The sequence below is a fragment of the Gadus morhua genome, chromosome 10 (assembly GCF_902167405.1).
Source record: "Gadus morhua chromosome 10, gadMor3.0, whole genome shotgun sequence".
NCBI classification, from domain to species: Eukaryota; Metazoa; Chordata; class Actinopteri; order Gadiformes; family Gadidae; genus Gadus; species Gadus morhua.
In genome coordinates, this window is record NC_044057.1 from 3,398,528 (window position 1) to 3,421,784 (window position 23,257).

A 23,257-nucleotide genomic window follows, 5' to 3' on the forward strand; every position below is an offset into this window, starting at 1 on the left:
CAAGAATATTCAAGACTTTTATTAAGGTCAAAATAAACAATCTTGCCTATTTTTTTTTACAACAACCGGACCAGTAGAATGTAATGAAGAGGTGCAGTGGCAGAATAATACAGATCTATAAAGAAAAGGGAAATATAGACTCAGATTCCCCTCTTTAGGTTAAACAGATTGCTTGTGTTAACTCTGACCAGGGGGCGTCGGTAGCAATTGAAAACATTCGGGGCTGTAGCCCAGGAATTTGAAAACCGGGCTGATGAAATCTGCAATTGTAACGTAGTTTGAGAAGGAAAGGAAAGACCAATCGTCATGCCTGACTCACGTCGGGGCAGGCCTTCTGAGTATGTTAATGTTTACGTTAAGGATAGGAAAGTGCACCACATACACTATCAGCCAAGATGAGACATTAGAAAAGCCTGTAGCCAAATAAACACTGTCATGCGCCTACCCAATGAATTCAACCGGGTTGAATTCACTGCGGGTCTCCTGAATCGGTGCAAGCAGCACTAAACAGCATATCGACCTGATGCGCTATGCATAGAGAATACAATTTGCAACATTTTGCAACAAATAATTCTAAATTTGGCCATAAATGTACACGTCACAATTTTGCGGTTTTCACTTGCTACAATATTGCAACTGTCAGTTGTCAAATTTGCTGAACAAATTGTTAAACTTCAATAATTGATCATTGTCAACTTATATAGTCCATTTATTTAAGCTCTCAACAGCAAAACCGCCACATCGGCGGGAAAACACGGCACACGCAAAGTACATCCATTGAATCAGCCGTTCAAAGCCAGTCTGAATGACTGGTTACGTCCAAGGCTTATTCATTTATATCTAATTTATATCTTGTCCTTTTTCCTTCGAGTTTCAGTGGGGATGTAGCTCAGTGGTAGAGCGCATGCTTTGCGTGTATGAGGTCCCGGGTTCAATCCCCGGCATCTCCATGTGACAATTTTCATTAAAAAATATTCATTGATAAAACAAACAATAAATTCATGCATTCATTTCATGAACTTGAAAAACAAGGCACACACAAAGCCCATGCTCGCCGCATACTAGTAGCCTGGGTGTTTTAAGCGTGGAACCAGCTGGATACGGAGCGGGTGAAAAACTCTGTGTGTGTGTGTGTGTGTGTGTGTGTGTGTGTGTGTGTGTGTGTGTGTGTGTGTGTGTGTGTGTGTGTGTGTGTGTGTGTGTGTGTGTGTGTGTGCGCGCATGTGTTGCATCTGTTAACTGTGACCAGGGGCGTCGCTATCAATTGAAAACATTCGGGGCTGTAGCCCAGAAGTTAGAGTCATTTTAAAAGGGGGTTCGGGTGTTTCTCCCTCGGGAAAATTCAAAAACCGGGCTGATGAAATCTGCAATTGTAACGTAGTTTGAGAAGGAAAGGAAAGACCAATCGTCATGCCTGACTCACGTCGGGGCAGGCCTTCTGAGTATGTTAATGTTTACGTTAAGGATAGGAAAGTGCACCACATACACTAGCAGCCAAGATGAGAGATTAGAAAAGCTTGTAGCCAAATAAACACTGTCATGCGCCTACCCAATGAATTCAACCGGGATGAATTCACTGCGGGTCTCCTGAATCTGTGCAAGCAGCACTAAACAGCAATATCGACCTGATGCGCTATGCATAGAGAATATAATTTGCAACATTTTGCAACAAATGATTCTAAATCTGGCCATAAATGTACACGTCAGAATTTTGCGGTTTTCACTGGCTACAATATTGCATCTGTCAGTTGTCAAATTTGCTGAACAAAATGTTAAACATCAATAATTGTTCATTGTCAACTTATATAGTCCATTTATTTAAGCTCTCAACAGCATAACCGCCACATCGGCGGGAAAACATGGCACACGCAAAGTACATCCATGGAATCAGCCGTTCAAAGCCAGTCTGCATGACTGGTCACGTCCAAGGCTTATTCATTTATAACTCATTTATATCTTGTTCTTTTACATTTCTTTTTCAGTGGGGATGTAGCTCAGTGGTAGAGTGCATGCTTTGCATGTATGAGGCCCCGGGTTCAATCTCCTGCATCTCCAAGTGACATTTTTTATTAAAAAACATTCATTGATAAAACAAACAATATATTCACGCATTTATTTCATGAACTTGAAAAACAAGGAACACGCAAATCCCAAGCTCGCCGTGTACTCAGATTTCCCTCTTTAGGTTAAACAGATTGCATGTGTTAACTGTGACCAGGGGCGTCGCTAGCAATTGAAAACATTCGGGGCTGTAGCCCAGAAGTTAGAGTCATTCTAAAAGGGGGTTCGGATGTTTCTCCCACGGGAAAATTTGAAAACCGGGCTGATGAAATATGCAATTGTAACGTAGTTTGAGAAGGAAAGGAAAGACCAATCGTCATGCCTGACTCACGTGGGGGCAGGCCTTCTGAGTATGTTAATGTTTACGTTATGGATAGGAAAGTGCACCACATACACTAGCAGCCAAGATGAGACATTAGAAAAGCCTGAAGCCAAATAAACACTGTCATGCGCCTACCCAATTTATTCAACCGGGTTGAATTCACTGCGGGTCTCCTGAATCGGTGCAAGCAGCACTAAATAGCAATATCAACCTGATGCGCTATGCATAGAGAATACAATTTGCAACATTTTGCAACAAATGATTCTAAATCTGGCCATAAATGTACACGTCAGAATTTTGCGGTTTTGCACTGGCTACAATATTGCATCTGTCAGTTGTCAAATTTGATGAACAAAATGTTAAACTTCAATAATTGTTCATAGTCAACTTATATAGTCCATTTATTTAAGCTCTAAACAGCATAACCGCCACATCTGCGGGAAAACACGGCACACGCAAAGTACATCCATGGAATCAGCCGTTCAAAGCCAGTCTGCATGATTGGTCACGTCCAAGGCTTATTCATTTATATTCCATTTTTATCTTGTTCTTTTCCCAATGGTTTATCAGTGGGGATGTAGCTCAGTGGTAGAGCGCATGCTTTGCATGTATGAGGCCCCGGGTTCAATCCCCGGCATCTCCAAGTGACATTTTTTATTAAAAAACATTCATTGATAAAACAAACAATAAATTCACACATTTATTTCATGAACTTGAAAAACAAGGCACACACAAAGCCCAAGCTCGCCGCATGCTAGTAGCCTGGGTGTTTTAAGCGTGGAACCAGCTGGATACGGAGCGGGTGAAAAACTCCTTGTGTGTGTGTGTGTGCATGTGTTGCATCTGTTAACTGTGACCAGGGGCGTCGCTAGCAATTGAAAACATTCGGGGCTTTAGCCCAGAAGTTAGAGTCATTTTAAAAGGGGGTTCGGGTGTTTCTCCCTCGGGAAAATTCCAAAACCGGGCTGATGAAATATGCAATTGTAACGTAGTTTGAGAAGGAAAGGAAAGACCAATCGTCATGCCTGACCCACGTCGGGGCAGGCCTTCTGAGTATGTTAATGTTTACGTTAAGGATAGGAAAGTGCACCACATACACTAGCAGCCAAGATGAGAGATTAGAAAAGCTTGTAGCCAAATAAACACTGTCATGCGCCTACCCAATGAATTCAACCGGGATGAATTCACTGCGGGTCTCCTGAATCTGTGCAAGCAGCACTAAACAGCATATCGACCTGATGCGCTATGCATAGAGAATACAATGTGCAACATTTTGCAACAAATGATTCTAAATCTGGCCATAAATGTCCACATCAGAATTTTGCGATTTTGCACTGGCTACAATATTGCATCTGTCAGTTGTCAAATTTGCTGAACAAAATGTTAAACTTCAATAATTGTTCATAGTCAACTTATATAGTCCATTTATTTAAGCTCTCAACAGCATAACCACCACATCGGCGGGAAAACACGGCACACGCAAAGTACATCCATGGAATCAGCCGTTCAAAGCCAGTCTGCATGACTGGTCACGTCCAAGGCTTATTCATTTATATCTCATTTATATATTGTCCTTTTCCTTTAGAATCTGAGTGGGGATGTAGCTCAGTGGTAGAGCGCATGCTTTGCATGTATGAGGCCCCGTGTTCAATCCCCGGCTTCTCCAGGTGACAATTTTCATTAAAAAACATTCATTGATAAAACAAACAATAAATTCACGCATTTATTTCATGAACTCGAAAAACAAGGCACACGCAAAGCCCCAGCTCGCCGTGGACTCAGATTCCCCTCTTTAGGTCAAACAGATTGCATGTGTTAACTACGACCAGGGGCGTCACTAGCAATTGAAAACATTCGGGGCTGTAGCCCAGAAGTTAGAGTCATTCTAAAAGGGGGTTCGGGTGTTTCTCCCCCGGGAAAATTTGAAAACCGGGCTGAAGAAATATGCAATTGTACCGTAGTTTGAGAAGGAAAGGAAAGACCAATCGTCATTCCTGACTCACGTCGGGGCAGGCCTTCTGAGTATGTTAATGTTTACGTTAAGGATAGGAAAGTGCACCACACACACTAGCAGCCAAGATGAGACATTAGAAAAGCCTGTAGGTAAATAAACACTGTCATGCGCCTACCCAATGAATTCAACCGGGTTGAATTCACTGCGGGTCTCCTGAATCTGTGCAAGCAGCACTAAACAGCAATATCGACCTGATGCGCTATGCATAGAGAATTCAATTTGCAAACCGCCACATCGGCAGGAAAACACGGCACACGCAAAGTACATCCATGGAATCAGCCGTTCAAAGCCAGTCTGCATGATTGGTCACGTCCAAGGCTTATTCATTTATAACTCATTTATATGTTGTTCTTTTCTATTATATTTTCAGTGGGGATGTAGCTCAGTGGTAGAGCGCATGCTTTGCATGTATGAGGCCCCGGGTTCAATCCCCGGCATCTCCAAGTCACAAATTTCATTAAGAAACATTCGTTTGATAAAACAAACAATAAATTCACGCATTTATTTCATGAACTTGAAAAACAAGGCACACGCAAATCCCAAGCTCGCCGTGGACTCAGATTTCCCTCTTTAGTTTAAACAGATTGCATGTGTTAACTGTGACCAGGGGCGTCGCTAGCAATTGAAAACGTTCGGGGCTGTAGCCCAGAAGTTAGAGTCATTTTAAAAGGGGGTTCGGGTGTTTCTCCCCCGGGAAAATTTGAAAACCGGGCTGTTGAAATATGCAATTGTAACGTAGTTTGAGAAGGAAAGAAAAGACCAATCGTCATGCCTGACTCACGTCTGGGCAGGCCTTCTGAGTATGTTAATGTTTACGTTAAGGATAGGAAAGTGCACCACATACACTAGCAGCCAAGATGAGACATTAGAAAAGCCTGTAGGCAAATAAACACTGTCGTGCGCCTACCCAATGAATTCAACCGGGTTGAATTCACTGCTGGTCTCCTGAATCTGTGCAAGCAGCACTAAACAGCATATTGGGTGTCTGTGTTTGTGTGTCACTCTGTTCGAGCCTGCACGAGAGTTCAATGTTGACATTAGCTGTTATGTCTTTCTGGCCAATCGCAGTTCAAGGCCGACCTGGGCCATACCACTTCGGGAGGGGGCGCTCAGTTACTCCCCTCTAGACAAAATCGACTTGGTTGCGACGTAGACAGATTGTATGTGTTGTGTGTGAGTGAGTGAGAGGTTGCGGTTGCACGGCTCAGGCTACCGGACGGCGCTGCAAGGAACTTTTATAAACGCAACATTGTTATCCCGCAGTAATCAGCCCGGCGGCCCCGAAACGTTAACGGCCCACTAAACAGCAATATCGACCTGATGCGCTATGCGCTAGAGAATACAATTTGCAACATTTTGCAACAAATTATTCTAAATATGCCCATATTTGGACTCGTCAGAATTTTGCGGTTTTCACTGGCTCTAATGTTGCATCTGTGGCCGGTAATGCAACCCACAAAGAAGTGAACTCTACAGGGCTATTTTCATGATTATTAATATAATTATTATTTATATTTTTGATGCCACAGCGATCCGGGGCTATTCCAAAAAGATCCGGGGCTATAGCCTCGAATGCCCAGGTTTAACGACGCGCCTGACTGTGACTGACAGTTTTGGATTACCAAGTCACATCAGACAAATGTTACGGCCACACCACCTCAAATCTGAAGGTGTGGGTGGGTGAAGATAGCACAAGCTTGAACCGCAGAGAAGCTGACACCCCTTATTGAACACAAAGTACCGGCCGCTAGTGTGACAAAAGCCCACTGTGTATCTGATCTAGATAATTTGTGGGGGACTATCTCATACAAGGGCGTTTATCTTTCCTTCAAGAAAAGTATACGGTTTTCTCTTTTTTTCCGCAAATCGCAACCAGTAGCAGCACATGAGGAACACTCCATGGTACTAGAGAGAGTGAGAGGGGCAGAGAGAGAGCGAGAGAGAGAGAAAGAGAGAAAAGGCCAGTTTCTTCCATTTTAAAGCCTTGGCCACTACAATATTAATAATGATGATAGAGGATAAAGTATAATATTCGTTCCTAGGCCTCTGCAATATTGAGGCTAAAGGAGAATAGTATATCATGAGTTCAAAGGAAAACATGCATGGTTTGGTGTCAGAAAAGGGGGTTATGGAGCCGTGCTGATGGAGTTGTGATGCATAAGGCAAGAAAGGTTCTGAAAAAAACTGCTATGGGCATTTCCAAACCTTTCTTATTATGGGTTGGTGTTATGCGGAAAAAAGGGCCAATTTAAAAGAAAACGTATGTACCAAATGAGAAATGAAACTAAGCATCCAATCTTCTATTGAATCAGTCTTTAACAAACATTACATTTTCTCAGTGGCTGCGAACAACAACAAAAGTTTTAGCTTTTAAATTGATGTAGTTTTTATATTGTTCCTGTTTTCAATCAGATGCTAGTGGTTGAGGTCAACGAGTTTTGACAATGACAGAAGAATGTTGGCCTTTTGAGTCATGCATAATGTAAATGTTGAAACACTCTTTGAACGGTGCATCCATCACAGACCGTCAGATGACATTCAGATGGTTGAACGCTTTCTATTCCAAAATATTCAATGTATTTTTATCGTTCCCTTTTTATTATCACTCTGTCTCTGCTGTATCACTGTCATAAGTAGCGCTGTCCTTTTCGCTCCCCTCCACGGTTTACATTGGATTGCATCAGATCTGTTTGATGTCTTAGAGGTTTGCATATTCTGACCCCGCACACACATTTAACGCGTCTCAAATGTTAGGGTGGCAAACACGCTATTCATTCTGGATATCTTTTTCCTGATCTTTGATCTTTGCCAGCAAACGTGAATCTCTTTGTCTCCTTCACTTATCTTGGAATAGAAAATCAGGCATTTTATTAAACTTCGGAAAGACGTGGGGGCTGTGCTGCTTGTTCAATCAAGTGAACCTCTGTTTTGAAAAGAGACGGCTGAAAAGACGTGGTCCAATCGTTTGATTTGAGGTCTTGTTGCGAAGGATTCAATGAAAGGATACCCTTTCATTGACATCGTCCTGCGGTTAGGTTTCAAAGTGACCTAACGGGCCGAAGGACGTTGGAGCACCTGGAGAAAAACACAAGGTCGTCAAGTGTGAGCGCACACTTTATCCCCCACACAACCACAGAGTACATGCATATCGACATCAAACTATGCGTATGTCTGTGAGTGTGTCTCTTCACTGTCAGCCTTTAAAAAAATGTATTTTGGCAAGAACCAAAATTCAAGAGTTATAAGTTCAACAAACACAAAAGTAAGAAAAATAAATGTGTCTTTTGAACCCTGCAGTGGAGATAACATCCATATTTACCATACGACTTGTTTTGATCCTGATTCTTGTGAGAATAAAGGAGCATCGTGTGGAGGGAGGCGCTGAGGAGAGCACGGGGCGAGAGGAGAAGGCTTTGAGCGCCCCGCATCTTGTCTCATTACCGCGGCTGGCGGGGGTGAGGGGACCCAGGGGAACTTTGGATCTGGTGGTCTTTGTTGCCCCTGCTTCTGTGGAGGACACAGACTTAACACTGTTTCACACTCACTCGAAGTTTCACAGCTCGAATATTCAGTTGAGTTAGTTTCTCCATCAGGGTTAGGGTTCTGTGAGGTTCTAGAGAAAACAAAAGCCCCCAGAGATGTACGATGAACCCTTCTGGATCATAAGGTCCTCTGGGCTGGATCCATCGTATCCCGAAGGTCAAAGGACACAGTGAGAGGAGGCTGAAAGACTTTACTAATATGTGAAGACCCTATCTAAAGCATGTCTCCTTTAGTCCCCTTGGCCCTGGGTTTTAATGGCTGGCTTTGAGTTAGTGTTGCCAACCGTTGTCAGCCCTTATTGCTCAACACCAAACCCAACTACCACTTGTAGACTAATCTGCATCCGATCAATCCCCATCCGGGTTGAACTCAAGCTATTTTATCCGTAACTTCTTGTCAGCTGATGGGAGACGTGGTCCCCTGCTGATTAAGGCTTGATAGGACACTCCTGTCTTCTCTAGAATGAAGGGGCGTTCACAGGGGAGTCGGCCGTCCGGAATGCTCAAAACGTGTATGCATTTTTTATGTGTGGGGTCAGGAGGATTGGTTTTCCTTCAACAGCAATGAATCCATTGGACAAACTTGTTCATCCATTATACCAGATGAAAAGGTCCCGATTCCCCTGGAGGTTTCGCATTTCTCAATAGTATGCCAGTCTAACTACCAGCCTCTCGTCTTGTTTACACCTCATATAAAACATACGAAGTAGGAATCTAGATGGCACGCAAATTGACTGAAACCGAATGGGGTCCAACCGTTACTGATAATGTGTCTTCTGAGGAGACAGATTGGATTCCCATGCCGTGAGAATACTAAAATTCTTTACATGCTGAGGCCTAAAAGGGTATGTTTTGTGTTTATTTACTTTATCTCTCACACTGAAACAAGGGTACCTCAGCTATCCTGCAAGGAGTTATACTCCTGCTGTTGACCTTCTCCCAGTAGGAGTAGGAGTTTCTCAGTGGTGTAGCTCATAACAATAATGATGAGTCTGATCGATTCAGCTTACACTGCATTCGAAAATAAACCAAAAACAAAATCGCTGTTGCAAAATTGGACACACACACACACACACACACACACACACACACACACACACACACACACACACACACACACACACACAGTCTCTGATGCACTATGGGCTGTATCACCTTTTTACCCTTTGGCCCTCTCTCTCTCTCTCTCTCTCTCTCTCTCTCTCTCTCTCTCTCTCTCTCTCTCTCTCTCTCTCTCTCTCTCTCTCTCTCTCTCTCTCTCTCTCTCTCAACTTTCTGTCTGTGTCTCTCTCTCGCGGTCTCTCTGTTAATCTCTAATTTGTATTATTGTTGTCTCTCTTCACATCCTCATCTACTTGCAAAAGGCTCAATTGAGGGTGTTCTGCAGGTGGTATTCCAATAATGTTTTTTCTCAATGCAGAGTTAACTTATACATTTTGATTGCTAACAGGACGTGTTCACTTTAAGACGCATGGTTCTGTCGGCCTATCGCGTGACTCCAGGAAGTAAACACTTGCTGTGTCTGAAATCGAGCACTTACGTAAGTGCACTTGCATTGAGTGCACTTCATTATCCCTACAGCACACTTACTTATAGGCGCAGTGCTCTCATTTATACAGTGCACTGTCACAACAGCCTTCGCGCACCTACCGGAAATGAGTTCGCAGTTTGACGGTTCTTCTTCTGTGATATTTTTTTTCTGCTTGATAATTTCCGTTAGTCGCCTTTATTAGCGATCTAGCAGTTTTCACGTTATCGTTCTTGATACCAACGGATTACAGAAATAACACCATCAAAACACTGGTCGGATACAGCCTAAAACATTGTAGTTGTACTGAAAATCAAACCAAATATGTGTAATTTTACTTACATTTGTAGAGCACGTCGGTCTCAAATGTTACAATATCCTCCATTTTCAGATTTGAAATTCCCGCCCCCTCTGCTACGTAGACAAGATGGTGGCTGTTGAGGGTGGAAAGTGTCCATTGGTCCACACTTAAGTTTTAGATCGTTTTGAGTGCGCAGCCGAGGTACATTTTGGCACACTCTCCGTTTTTGCACCAAGTGCACTCAAAAAAGTAAGTGTAAATATAGAAGTGCGCGATTTCAGACACAGCATTAGTCACGTCTAGCTCAGGCACCCAGGAGCAGTGCATACTTCCAGAATCCACCAGTGCTCAGCGGCCAAGCCTGGTATTGCAGCTCTTTTAGCGGGCTGTGGACAAGGGCCTCTACAAATTCTCTTTTTTGGTTAGGAAATTTCCTTTCCTATGGAGATGACCCGGAATTTCTTGGAGGAAAGGTGGTTCGAATTCTAAAAATGCTTAGGAAAGGAGCCTCGATGCTTCCTTTAACCCTCCTTTAGCATAGGTTACTCCTGAGCCTCGTTTGCGAAAGGAAAGGAGATAGTGGTATCCCATAATCCTTTACATCGGCAATATTTCAAACATGCCACCGACGGAGTTTACCGACTCTACGTGAAGACGCATGAGAGACGCGGTAAAGCAGAAGAATAGAAGAGAAGAAAATAAATGGATACCAATTTCAGAATCATAATTAATTAAATACAAAATAATTCATTTATTGCTGGGTAGTAAGCACATAAAATACACCATAAGAAAAGAAAATGCCAACTTCAAATTTAAGAAAGACTACTGGTGGCAGTTAATTTCAACATCAACATAAGTTTAGCCTCTTTTTTTTTACATGTGAATTGGAATTCAAATGGCCTAAAATATTCCCGTTGGCCAAGTCCGACCTAAGTGATTCTCACTGTTGGCGATAACCTGATTGAAATCAATACAACAAGAACGCATGGAATCAAAGAGCGCTTGTTGTAGTCAATCTTCGGAAAATTGTAGTTTCACACTAGAGACGCTAGAGGTCAGCAATACCCGCCGTCGCGCAATGACGTCGTTTAGGAAGAGTGGAGTCTAATTCATTTTAAACATTGCTGTCTTTTCCTATGTTCGAAAGCAAGCACCTTTTTATCTCTCCTTGACGATTTCCACAAAGGTTAAGGAAAGGAGGCATAAAGGTTAGGAGATTTGACTATTCGTAGAGGCCCCGGGTCCCTTGATTCATGGAGTCCCAGATGTAGATATCCCCGTTCACGCCAATACAATTGGGTAACAGGAATGTGTGTCCGTAAAAAAATTCTGGATATCAATCCAAGGCTCATAATTATCTTTATACCATCTACTAATAAAATGTACGTTTTCTCTTTTCAAAACGCCACCTCAAGCGTTTTATTTTATTGATGTCCTTTTTGCAGGAGAAGGAGGAGTGGGCAGCTGAAAGGGGTCGTAGTGAAACAAATGTTGATTCGGCCCGCCATAATAATTGTTAAATACTAATTGTTGGCCAGATGGCAGGAGGAGTGTCATTTAAAGATCACATATAGAGAATCATCAGGGGGGTTTATTAACTTATTCTTCCATTGTCGGTAAACAATGCGACTGTGCTCGCTCAGACCACTCGCTGATGATGCCACAATGCTAACAATGCTAGTTAACGAGAATATTTCTGCTTCCGGCACGTCATGCACGAGGGCGTGGCTATGATGGAAGCAAATCTCTCCTTGATCTTGCTCTGCGCCATTGAGCAGTTTTCATAGGAATGAATGGGCGGCCATTTTTCAGTCCGCAGTTCAGATCTGTTAAATCCAGATCAATCGAATTGAATCTGTCAACATCGTGTGCTTTACATAGCATCGTTGGTATGTATTCTTTGTATTTCGATTTTATTTTCAAAGTAGGCTTCTAATCAGTATTTAGACATTAGTATAAAGTTTGTAGGCCTATAGTTTTCATAGCAAGATAGTTCAAATTTACTACGGCTATACGAATACCATGTTAGGTCACACGTGGGTCTTTTGACGATGCTAATAGTGTTGTAATGACCAAAAAAGTTTTTTACAAGTAAATATTCTTGTTCGTGTGTTGTAGTTTCACCTTTTCCCATTAGCTTCCAATAAACCTGTGGAAGTGAGATATAGGTCTGCAGAGTCTTGGTGTTTTGGGAAAGAGTTTAGCTGGCCGTCAGGGTATTAGTAGACATACAGAGGACGGCACAATCTGGAACAAACCCATTTTGTGATCATTTTCCAGAACAGGATCGTTAAAAAAAACGATTATGAAACAATTTTGAATCCCCCAACGAATCAGTGGGTTAAATTCTACTCAGGCTAGAAGTTGTAGAATATCCTTAAAGGAGCATTTCACCAGTGGAGGCATGAATATGTATAAAATTGGGTCCTATATGTAGTCGAATAATAAAATAAAAGTCTAATTTGGTGCCGTCTTGACCGAGAAAAGGCAGAAAGTGACTTTTTGGCGCTTGTGGATTGAAGACAACAACTCCCACCATGCACCACGATGCACGGCTTCGCTGGCCACTCCCGCTGATCTAGATCTCCGCCTGTCGGACACCTCGCTGTTCCATCTACCAAGCTGATACCGCAAGACTGCTTGACAATCATTTCACACAACATTTCTAGTGAAGATCCAGTACCTTCCGCCATTGTACTTCAGTTTTATCAACAGCCTCTGTTAGCTTAGCTTCAGACGCTGTGGATATTAGTTTCTGCTGGTGAAGTCCCACCCACTGGCACTGCTCTAATAGGTCTGTAGCGTCAGTGGGGTGCTTGTAGTCTTACGAGAATCCTACCCTCTTACACTTCCTATTTACTTCATATTGCGTCATCTTAAACAGGAAGTGTTGGAGATCGATACGGATCTCTCCAGTCTCTCCAGAAAATAAGGGAATGATGCACGACCATTCAAAAATATGAGTGGGTTTCTAACGATACAAAGCTTAATGGAAATGGGTGAAGTTTCCCTTTAAAGAAGGAGGCTTCTTCTGTCATGGCAGTGGTGGATCACATTAAAACCCACATAATCTCTAACTAAAAACGCCAAGAACATAGCTGTGATCTTAATGCTCATCTGTTGAAGGGACTATGTACATTTACATATACATTTAGGGGCATCAAGCAGACGCTTTTATCCAAAGCGACTTACAATAAGTACATTTGTCATAAGAATTGAAAGAATATGTCGCTGTCAGTACAGTAAAGATGTTCATAGAACCAAGTGCAAGTACTAACAATCACTAGGCTAACCCATTCCCCGTGTACAGAAATGCTAGCAGCTATGTGAAGAATGTTGTGCATTAATCACATTGCATTGCCCAATATATGAACAGGTTGCAATTTAAACAAAAAAAATTGCCTTTTCCGACTCTCTGTTTTGTAGAACAGCCTGCGGGCTGACTACTCTTCTATTTGAACCGGGACAGTTTTTCTGGAGAAAAGGAAGGCAGTCACATCCAGGCCTCTGTCTGCCCTAGGATATGAAGAAGAGCTTTAACCGGTTTGTATTACTGTGTGGTTAGTTTGTATTATTTGTTTGTACTGTGCAGATAGATTGTGTGTCCAGTAGCTCTTAAATGTTTATCTCCTGTCTAAATATGTCCGCTGGCTGACGGTTGTCTCTTCCCCGTCTGCGTCTTCCAGCAACGAGCCGCTGAAGCAGAACGCCATCAGAGTGACTAGACACCACCTGCCCCGAGGCCTTCCTTCGTCTCCCCCAGCTGCTTGTCCTGGGACACCGCGTTTTGTTTTTATAATTGCCTTTGGCCCTACAACTGCCTCAGACAATAAATGTTTGTGATGTGGGATCGGGGATGAGGCTCCGAACTCTCCGGAGATGTCAGTGTTTATGTTTGGCTTTGGGAAGTTTCCTGTCCCTGCATGAGACGCAGGTTCCCCAGGTTGTTGTCCTACATGGTTACGTGATTAAGGTATGATCAATAGACAGCATGTTTATAAAAGGATGCTTAATATATTATGTCAGTTTTTATCTTCATCAGCTTTCTAAGCTGAGGTCCTTTTAGCAAATGGCAATTATTTCAAATCGGACCAAACACACTTACGGACTGTGCAATATATATTGAATCATTGCAAATCCATCCTCCTAAATCACTTGACGCATTGAAAATTCGGCATTGATGTTGGCAAAACATAAAGAAAAGCCCTCCTGTGACTGTGTGGGGCGTGGTTGTGTGTTTGGAGAACGTTTGTGAATGTTTTCTAATGGGTAAGAATCGATTAGGAAGCGTCTTCTCAGACCCCCGTGGTGCTGCTGCCTGTTTCCTGTCTCTCTTCATCTCCCTTGCTGTATTTACACAGTGAGGTGCAATGTGTAGAAATTAGTAGCATCTAGTGGAATTGATTCAGCAGAAATATTAATATATCCATATGTACGTGTTATATAATCCCCTGAAAATAACAACATTTGTGTTTATGTTACCTTAAGGATCCCATGGCATGAAAATTTCACTTTCTGAGTTCTTCTAACAATATGAGTTCCCCTAGTCTACCTATGCTCCACCAGTAGCTCAAAATTGCGATGGTTGTAAAACAAGCACTAGGCATTCTGCTCCGTCTTTGAAAAAACGAAGCTCAGACACGCCATTTTGGAATTTTCCCCGTATGTCGTCATAAGGGGAGATGCCACCTCCACTTTCTCTGCGTTGCCACCCCAGAGAATTTTTCCCGCCAATGAGCTACGACCGTGCGACCATGTGTGTGTGTGTGTGTGTGTGTGTGTGTGTGTGCATGTGTGTGTGTGATTACACACACTGTAACGCAATTGTTGTACACTTCTTTGGATAGCCGTTCTGCTGTTGGTGTTATGGCGCATAATACGTTGGTTCTTTGACATCTCTGGTATTTCCACAACGAGACTGTAGTTGGGGTTATCTCAGCCATCGTTGGCTCCCCCGCCACGAAGCACCACCGCCCGGCAGCATGCAGCCGGCAGCGCGCGGTACAATCTACTTCAGATTGTTGTGGAAGTGGAAGAACCAGAGACATCAGAGAACCCGACGCAGTCGTTTGAGATTCATGATATTGTCTGGAGGCGCACACAGCTTTTGGCCGTCATAATATGTATTATATGATATAGATAGCTATGTATAATATGATATTAGGGAAGTCTGGGGCCCCCTGCTTGAGCTCCTCCCCCCGCGACCCGACCCCGGATAAGCGGACGAAGACGAAGACGAATATGATATTATTTAGATATAGAGCTCCAGGACTCTGGCCGGAGCATCCGGAGTGTCCTAGAATATTTACAGAACACGGCTAAAGGCTGTGTGCGCCTCGACATTGCGATACTTCCACTGTAAACAGAGCGCATGGTACCGTGGCCGCAAACTGCTCAGGGCCACACCCCCACTCTCCTCCTTGACCAGCCTCTTTCCTACTCATTTGCATTAAACACACAAACACTGCAGACAACGAAACGGCGCGTTTGGGGAAAGCTCAATGTGCGACTGGCTCGTAGTGGCTGTAATTCTGCACCACGGCTGAATTTCGGGAACGTCTTCAAATACTGTGTTAGAGGCCCGCTAATATATTAAAGCATCCATAAAGTAGCATGCCATGGGACCTTTAAAATGAGCCTTCACATCTGCATCGGCAGCATGTTGCACTGCCATTTGTCTACGCCGGCCCAGAAAGGCCAAACAGCTCTAGAGAGGATGCATTTTTATCATAAATATTATCTCTCGCTTACTTGTCAGCTATGAGCTATAGTTTGACAGGCTAAAGAACAAAATACAATTTATATCTATCGATGAACCTCACTTGACACCTGGCTTCTTGATGCTGTCGTAGACGATGAAATCGCTTTGGAAGTACCTAATGCACCTTGCAGGCCAGTGCAGGCCACCATAGCTCCTCCTACGTCATTGGTAGGGGAGGGGTGAGGAGGGATTGCCCCTCTGCAACCTCCCCACTAGAAGCCGCTTAATCCTACACACTGCCCCTTTAATAATCTAAAGTCTGCTAGCAGACAACCTCCAATCTTCTGCAACGTTTCCCTCACTCTCCAGTTGAAACACAGCTGATCACTTTGTATCTACTATATTGAAGCTGACAAGCAGCCACTTGGAATTAATTCCAGGTGCTCTCACCAGCTCTCTCCGCTTAGTAACAGTAGGGGGCGTTTAGAATGTGGAGCATCACCATAACATGTATAACACAAATGTTGTCTTGGCAAATATTGAGGAGAGCAAATGTTTAGTGAAAAAGTGATCATAATTATTTCAAACCTTCGACCTTGGTGTCATAGACTGTGGTCTACTGTGCATTTACCATCAATAAACATTGTGGATTCGTGGAAAAGGTCTCATCTGAGGCAAATAGAAAAATCCATTTGCAACATGAAGACAAATAGGGGTGCCCTTTCTCTTTTTCTTACTGTGGGGCCTGACACAGTCTAGTAAAACTCCTTGGAGAAACTGGGCGAGGGGCTCTTGTTATGGGGAGTCTGATGGAGAAACTGGGCATGGGACTGGTGTTATGGGGAGTCTGCCCCCAAGAGAGAGAGAGAGAGAGAGAGAGAGAGAGAGAGAGAGAGAGAGAGAGAGAGAGAGAGAGAGAGAGAGAGACTGACTGCCCCCCAGAGAGAGAGAGAGAGAGAGAGACTCAGTGTTTTTCTCCATAACTCCATGACAGGCCCGAGTCCATACATTGGTCACTTTGTTCTTTCAAGCCTTCTTCTCTTCTATGATTGGTCACAGTAATCCTCTCTTTCTCTCTCACTAATCTCTTCCTAAACTCGCCAACTCTATCCCATCTTTCTATTGTCTGTCCTTCCTCCACTACTGGTCCATGAAAGACAGAATGATGGAATGAAATGGTTATCTGTGTCCTCTCTCCTACTTAATACTGTCTGGTTCCCTCTGACTGACTATCTTTCAAGTCCACTCAATGGGAGTTTTAGTGGCAATTCAATAAAACTGGAGCATTGCAAAAACCAACTCACTATATTGAAGGAATTAAATACACAATACAGCTGGAGATTAAATCAATATGGTCTTCTTCAAAAAGAGGATAATTATATATTCAGGAACAAGTTCTAAAAGATAGTGCAGTGTGATCAACATCAAATCAAAAGCTGTCTCACGAAAAACTTTTGGTAACACGTCAATAAATCATCCAGTTTTACTTCTTTTGTATCTGTCAAATTTGAGGTTTTCTTTTTAGATTTGACTATAAATATAACTCAGGAAGCCAACCCTGATGGCATACTGAGCCACATGGAAACACTCAAATTGTCTCACAGTGCTTTTCAACGTTAGGTTTAAAGCAGATTCAGCTATGAATCACCAACAATCGAACAGTTATACTGTACAAGCGGTCATCCCTGCTGAAGCACTGCCACCTTCCCGTGGTCAGATGTGGACCTAATGCCTAATACATGAGACTGAACAAAGTGAACTGGCCGTTCACCCACATGGAAGATCGTCTGCTGACTGGGAGGGAGGGAGAGAAGACCAATGGTCTAAATAAGTCCTAGGAAGAAGTAACAATGTCACAGGGAGGGAAGAGAGAGAGAGTTACCGGGAGAGAGAGAGAGACAGAGACAGACACACACACACACACACACAAACACGCACACACACAAACAAAGGTAGACTGATAGATAGTTTGATTGATAGTGGTGTGTGTGTCCATGCGTTCCAATAAATTATTAATACATTTTTGAAACCTTTGGATTTGTAAATCTTTGAAGCCTGCTTTTTTGAAAGCATTTGAGTGAAAAGGGAATAAATCACTTCCTTATCGGACAGGAAGTCAGTAGAAGTGGCTTCCTGCCTGCCAATGAGGTAGCACACGCATAAACTTTCTCTATCTATCCCAAACACACATCTTCGTAACCTCTCTACTTTCTCTGTGCCTTTTTATGCCTTGCTTTGATTTAAGCAGACACTCACACAAACCCACACACACGCAGGCTCACACACACACACACACACACACACACACACACACACACACACACACACACACACACACACACACACACACACACACACACACACACACACTAAATGTTTGTCAAAACAAGGTAATGCTGGAAACAAACAGCTTACTTTTGAAGGATAGTTGAACTTGAATGAAGTCATATTTGGAATTATCAAAGCATCCACCTTTATCATGATAGACCTACATCACCTTTTATTATAAACCATACCTATATCAAAACCATAGACCTATATCATAAACCATCACCTATTTCCCCATAGAACGATATTACAATCCATAGATCATACCATCTTCTACAGACCAATATCATACATATTGGGCCTACTTAATAACCATATACCATAGAACATATGTTACAGGTAAGTAGTTTGTTTAATAAACCTTAGACCCACTTATCAATGTCCTTGTCGGAACACGCTCTACTTCTGTAGTAGACACTTCTGTAGTGTGCATGTCACTCACATATCGTGTTATTATAAAGGACACCTCTGTCTCTGTTGGAAGCTGGTTCATGCATGTGTCATCTGTATGAACCATGTCCTAACCTTGTGTGAAGTATCATTCCAACTCTTCTGCGTACGTGTCTGTTTCACTTCACTCGTATCTGTTAGCCCTGAGATGTCTCGACGGTTTACTCTCACTGCCCGTTCGCAAGCTGTGGGAGATAGCTGTAGACTCTTGAACAAACTGTATGGGTGCTTCATGTATCTGGATAAACATTGCATCGTGAGACAGCCTTGTGTCACGGAGAATCCCAAGCTCGCTGCTTTGCTTGCAGAGACGATCAAGAACCAAAAGACTCAGCATCAGGGGACGGATAGAGAAATTGTGCATGAACATCAACCATAGAATCTAGGTTTATGTTAAGCACGAGTTCTCTATTTCTCTATGGTTTATAAAATAGATCTATTGCCTATATCTAAAACCATAACAATGTCATGAACCATATGTGTGTCATCCTCCTCAAAACAACTAGAAACCGGTTCAAACATCACCACCCTGCGTCCTTGGGTCTGGAGGAGCATGAACATTTGTACACCTTTATCATCAACCATATACCTTTAACATAAACCATAAACCTTTATCATAAACCAAAGACCCATAGCACAGTCTTGTACCAGCAGCCTTTTACATAAGAGCAGGCCCTTGGTATTGGTCCGCTGACGCCTCCCCTCCATGTCAACAGGCTGTGGTGTCTCTATCATCCACCCATCAGCAGCCTGGCCTCAGATCCCGGGCATGGCCCGTGTCAGAACACTGCCTCCGGCTCACCAGAGGTACAGCGAGGAGCCAACACAAAGACAAACTCCCCGTCTGTCTGGTGCGCCTTGTGATCAAAGGTGGTCACGACTTTGGGGGGCTTTGGAAAAGGGGGCAAACTTTCAGGATGTCTTGCTGCCTCGGAGCTCGGGGCGGGCAGGAACCCCCCGTTGGTCAGTCTTTTTAAATGAGCTGTTCCCCCCCCCCCCACACACACACACGCGCACACACGCGCACACACAAACTGTGTGCTGCTGACTCACACAGGAGTGTATCTGCATGCACCAAGCAGAGGCAAACACAAAAACACACACTATTAGATGCACACACACGACAAACACACACACATACACACAAAATGACACACACACACACACACAACCAGAGACAGACGCACACACACACACACACCGACATAGACAAACACACACAAAGACACACACGTACACACACACACACACACATAAACACAGACTGACACACACAGACTCACACACACAGACATGAAGACACACACACACACAAACCAACACACACAGACGCACAAACACACACACACACACACACACACACACACACACACACACACACACACACACACACACACACACACACACACACACAGACAAACACACACACACACACACACACAGACACACACACACACATAAAAATACACATGCACACATACACAGCACAAAAACATACCCATACACGACCCACTTCCGATATTCAACATCTTCAATTAGTTTTACTTAACAAGAGGCTTCAAATTGTTTCATGCACATACTAGCAAAACCGAAATTGAGAGACCTATAAACGGAGATAAATATTGTCTATGTCATTTCTTTAAGGTTGGACACCAAGCTCATGAAGGTTTTACAAGGGGAACGGAGGAGGTTGACAAAGCAAAACAACAACCAAACAGCAGAGGTTAGGAAAACTGTGTGCAAAACTAATGCTACCATCAGGATGTTGTTTCTATTTAGAGATTGATGCAATGAAGATGACGTTTCTTTAAAGAAGTGTTGTAGATCCTCAGGGGCCCCCACCACCAGGAGGCAGTCAGGCACCAGAAATGCTTCTCGAAACGTTTGTTACTGAATCACAACAAAAACGGCCTACTCCTGGAGACCAAAGCAATCAAGATTTATTTACATCTCAATAGAACACGAGAACATAATGTATGCAAACAGAACGAGGAGAACTCTAGACCCATCGTATCTCCTTCATGACCGTCCCCAGAGAATCATGGGTAATGGTGGACTTAACACCAGCCCTTTGAAGTACAAATTAAATGTTAATGTTATTGACAACCTCTTTTCAATGGCTGCTGTGGTTGAAACAAGTAGTCTGATCCGACAGGCTAGTTCAGTAGCTAGGGAGACGCACTCCCGCTCAGGGTCGACAAATCAACATCCTCAATACAGCTCTGGGCCCCGTTTCCTGATAGCATCGTTAGCCTAAATGTGACATAATTCACACATTCAACAGGCCACATATTTCCTTGGCAACTAGAGAGGCTTCTTTCTCGTGTATCAATTTTAGAGATACAAGCGGTACAGGGTGTTTGAGAATGTCCGGCTCATACAAGGAGCCATTCATTCATGCATCAATTCTAGAGCTACGAGCGGCCCAGGCGCTCAAGGCCACAAAAACGGTGCCATGCCGTAATTCCGACGCCTCTTTGTTCCGACGTCTCAATGGTCCGAAATATTTCCCATTAGATCGACGTGCCACTATGCCGACGGTTCAATGTTCCGAAAACAGAACCCACTGGTCCGAAGGTCCGTTTGTCCGACTTTTCGTAAAGGAGGCGCATTAGGCCAACGGTTCAATGTGCCGAATAGGCCAAGGCGCAATTCCACATGTGTGATTATGAAACCAAAAATAAAAGACGATAGGCTAAGTTCCAGCAGTGCACTTCACCAAGCCAGCCTGTTGCTGTGGGCTTGAACGGTCAAAAGAGGTGAATTTATGAAGCGCACGTTATGCAAGGACTAATTTTTTTCCCGTAAAGAAGTCAAACGGTGAGTGAAAAACAAATACAATTTTTATCTTTAGTAGCTGTGTGTGGGCCTATATGTGTTGTTTACTGTGTTTACAGTGGGCTTTTAGCCTAAATAATTTCGCTGGTATTGATTTAGTCAAACTTATACCTCATTCCGTGTACTTGTGTTACTTCATGTGTGTGTGTGTGTGTGTGTGTGTGTGTGTGTGTGTGTGTGTTTGTGTGTGTGTGTGTGTGTTCGTGCCCGTGTTGAGAATTAGACCTACGCTCTCTGTCCATGGGGCTGAAACACCCTGTCGAAATGAAGTGAAGCGATGTCACTTTGCTCTCCAATATTCATCGTCAACGTGATATGTAGGCCTATGTGGTATTTTGGAGAGAGGGTGAGAGAGAGTGAGAGAGAGCGAGAGAGAGCGAGAGAGAGCGAGAGCGCGAGCGAGGTATAAAACTCTTTATATGTAGGCCTATTTGGCATATTGAACCGTCGGCCTAATGCGCCTCCTTTTTGAAAAGTCGGACAAACGGACCTTCAGACCAATGGGTTCCGTTTTCGGACAACATTGAACCGTCGGCATAGTGGCATGTCGATCTAATGGGAAATATTTCGGACCATTGAGACGTCGGAACAATGAGGTGTCGGAATTACGGGCAGGCCCCACAAAAACAAGTGTAATTCCCGCACATAGCCACAAGAGTCAGCACCATGCTTAGCACATAAGAGAGCACATAACTGAGTCCACGCCTGCCCAGTACTAAAGTCACAACACATAGCCCAGGGGGCCAGAACGCTCCAGGTAACACATCCATCGGATGCCCTACTAAGTGTAGCCTATCTCCACGCGTGCCTGTACAATTCCTCTCCTTTTGCTTCATTGAGACTGGACCAAACCTTTACCAAAATAAAGTGAGTTACAAGCGACCCTGACTTGGCAAACTTTTTCCAAAAAGAACACGGCATAATTGGCTTTTGTAGATCGTCGTACGAGCATCGTACAGTTTTCACATCGTTTCCCGAAATAATCGTTGCGTAACGAACGTCTTGAAAACAGTTGTAGGGTGCTAAGAGCATCGTTATATAGCCTCAGTGGAGTCACCAGCTGGACATTCTGTGGTATTGGATGTGTTTTATTGTGTTTTACATCCAATACCACGTAATGTCCAGCTCGACACGTTATTGAGCAATTTCGCAATACCCCCAAAAAAGTGGTTACCGCCGATATATAACTCATAGACTGCTGTTAGATTTAAACAGCAAAGGCAGAGACATGTTAGAAGTCAACAACAACATAATTTATTGCAGCAATTTAAAATTCTAATTCAACCATCGTGGTTAAAATGTCCTCATATTGATCAATGACAGAATACTGTACATGAATCATGCTGAGACCAGCGGGTGTCGGAGAATTTCTGCGTTTTTTGTTGCGATTGTTTGCCATAAAGCACTGTAGGCGCTTCGGTGAACCTGTGATGAAGTCCACTACATATTTGGACCGTTTCTAGACCGTTACTAACATCCCTGACCTTAGTGGAGTGCACAATTGGCAAGTTGAGAGTGTGGTTTCTGCAGTGAACATAGACTGCTGCGGGAAACTGTGCTGCGATGCGTGCCGGAACGCTGCGTGCTTTCCCGCTTACATTACCAGCACCATCATAAGGCGTTCTTTACACTGCCAAATATGGTTTATTGGTTTTCATTCTGATTTAAATGCGATGGCTCCACAGTTCCAGGGGAGAGGGGGGGGGGTGCTCGGGTAGAGGTGTTTCTGCGCTGTCTCCACAGAGACAACGCAGCGATATCATCATGAGCAGTTCCAACTGGAGAAAAAGTGAAATCCGCGAGCTGCTGATCATGTGAGAAAAGGTGATGCGGTCGCATTAAATAAAGACGTTGAAAGATGGTGCGATCTACAAGAGAGACGCAGAGGAAAGTTCTGTCCTTACGAGGCTTTTGTCGGGATAAAAGACAAGTGGTCAGCAAAATAAAGAATATGTTGGCGTTTTTGCACTTGTAAATAGTTAATCGCGTTGTAGCCTACACTCAGACATGAACTCATTCATGCATGTGGGTATCTTCATTCATAAAAAAATAAAAACTTTTGGGAGTATGCAAATTATTCTAAAGAGGTGTAGACTCCGTGGGCAGCCCCGCCTTCTCCAGTCAACCAAGCCGTGACGAACAGGGTATTTTACCCCTTGGTTTTACACAGGA

General features: G+C 43.5%; 5 non-coding genes across 5 annotated transcripts; all 5 read left to right on the forward strand.

Moving 5' to 3' along the window:
- The first annotated feature begins 878 nt into the window (after positions 1-878).
- trnaa-ugc (transfer RNA alanine (anticodon UGC)) lies at positions 879-950 on the forward strand. The gene has a single exon. It is a non-coding gene; the product is annotated as a tRNA-Ala (tRNA).
- A 1,033-nt stretch (positions 951-1,983) lies between these two features.
- Positions 1,984-2,055, forward strand: trnaa-ugc (transfer RNA alanine (anticodon UGC)). The gene has a single exon. It is a non-coding gene; the product is annotated as a tRNA-Ala (tRNA).
- Positions 2,056-2,954: 899 nt separating this feature from the next.
- On the forward strand, positions 2,955-3,026 carry trnaa-ugc (transfer RNA alanine (anticodon UGC)). Its single transcript has one exon. It is a non-coding gene; the product is annotated as a tRNA-Ala (tRNA).
- A 951-nt stretch (positions 3,027-3,977) lies between these two features.
- On the forward strand, positions 3,978-4,049 carry trnaa-ugc (transfer RNA alanine (anticodon UGC)). The gene has a single exon. It is a non-coding gene; the product is annotated as a tRNA-Ala (tRNA).
- A 719-nt stretch (positions 4,050-4,768) lies between these two features.
- On the forward strand, positions 4,769-4,840 carry trnaa-ugc (transfer RNA alanine (anticodon UGC)). Its single transcript has one exon. It is a non-coding gene; the product is annotated as a tRNA-Ala (tRNA).
- Positions 4,841-23,257: the final 18,417 nt, after the last annotated feature.